Source organism: Onychomys torridus, chromosome 1 (assembly GCF_903995425.1).
Source record: "Onychomys torridus chromosome 1, mOncTor1.1, whole genome shotgun sequence".
Classification (NCBI taxonomy): Eukaryota; Metazoa; Chordata; class Mammalia; order Rodentia; family Cricetidae; genus Onychomys; species Onychomys torridus.
This window is the reverse complement of record NC_050443.1, coordinates 131,899,162-131,900,988: the sequence shown is the minus strand read 5'-3', so window position 1 is coordinate 131,900,988 and position 1,827 is coordinate 131,899,162. Positions and strand designations below refer to the sequence as shown.

General features: G+C 37.3%; 1 pseudogene; it reads right to left on the bottom strand.

Moving 5' to 3' along the window:
- Positions 1-479: 479 nt before the first annotated feature.
- On the bottom strand, positions 480-1,216 carry LOC118578845 (annotated as a pseudogene).
- Between the last annotated feature and the right edge of the window lie 611 nt (positions 1,217-1,827).

Here is a 1,827-nt window from a genome sequence, read left to right as displayed (position 1 = left end):
TCCTCTCCAACATAAGCTGTCTTCAGTGTTTTTGATCTTACCCATCTGACACGTATAAGATGGTATCACAGAGTTGTTTTGATTTGCATTTCCCTGATGACTGTAAGGATGTTGAGCAATTCCTTAAATGTCTTTTGGCCATTTGAGATTCTCTGTTGAGAATTCTGTTTAGCTCTTTATATATATATATCCCTGGTGCATGAGCAGGCTTTTTGGATCCAACTACCTATGATGGGACACCTCACATAGCCTTGAGGCAGGGAGAGGGGCTTGGTCCTGCCCTATAGAATATAGCAGGCTCTCCTGGCTCCCCATGGGAGGCCTTACCTTTTTGTAGGAGGGAATGGGGTGGGTTGGGAGAAGGCTGAAGGCTTGAGAAGAGGAAAGAGGGGTATCTGTGATTGGTGTGTAAATGAATAAAAAATTAATAAAAAGAAGAAAAGAAAGAGCAAAAACAAAAAAGAGAAAAAAGAAAAGAAAATTGAGTCTGCAGTGCAGTGTGAAGCACAGATGGATACAGCCTTTCAATATCCTACACTGGACTGCATTCTTAAGATTGTGGTAAAAATGAATATGTTATAGATAATTAAGACAGCAAAAATGATACTGAAGCTCACTACATAAACAAGAACCAGATCACTGACATATCTGTCAGAGCAAGAGAGAATAATAAATTCTGGAATAACACAGAAAAAAGTGATGGATCACATGGGACCCACAGAAGGAAAGACTTAAAATGTTTGGATTGTGGATGGAGACATTCAGGTAACCACAGAAACAGGAACCTATAGAAAGACAGAAGGACACACACACACACTTGAGTCACTGTGGTAGCATAGTGTAGGGGCTTACACATGGCTGCCTATGCTATTACAAGCCTTTGAGGCCAGCAGGTAACTTTCCATAGTAGGAAAGGTTATAAAAAGGAACATCTGAGCAGCACAGTCATTGTAGGAAATGACTTTGTCTCCTACAAGAAGCCCAGTCATGAATGTGGGGGTGACAGCAGAGGAGTAACAAAAATTAACCAAGGGAAGATTACATAGGAAATAGTACATAGGAGCATGGAGTCTACAATCCATGAGAATCAGCAGTAGTTTCCCCAAAAGTGTGATGGAGTAGATAAAGAGCAAAGTGATGAAGAGGGAAAGCTGTAGGCCTGGGTCATCGTGATTCCCAGAAGGAGGAACTGTGTCACTTGTGTCCTATTCTCCATTAATGTCTGTCTGCTTTCAAACATGAAATAGTCCATCTATGGTAAAAGAAGAACATGATGATGAACAAGAATTAAAATTAAAATGCATAAGTATGGGCACATTCCTTTGTTGAGCAACAATGTGTACTTTGAGATAGTATAGGAAATATATCTTTGCCCCAAATCAAATTTGATGTTGTAATTATACAAAATGTGACATGTGGCTAGAATTTAAAGATTATTAAGGGATCAATTACCCAACTTTAGATTTTATATTCTGTAAACAGAGATATATACTGTTTAATAACTTTATAAAAATTGATGTGTGGATGATCCCCCAGTTCACTCCTGAGCTTATTAAAATCTCACATTCTCTGTTGCTCCCTTTCCAAGGACTGCTCTAGACAATCCTATAGATATCCATTCTATGTATCTTTTCAACAATATTAGAATTTGTTGATTAATGTTTCATGTAAATTATAGAGCATAAAAATTGAATAACTTATTTATATTACTCATGTATTAAAAGCCATTATTTGCATTGAGTCAATGGCTTTATTTAACCCATGATGATTCCCAAGTATCAGAGTCCAATCAGAATTATTATTGTTATATTTTTAGGTTTGTTGAAA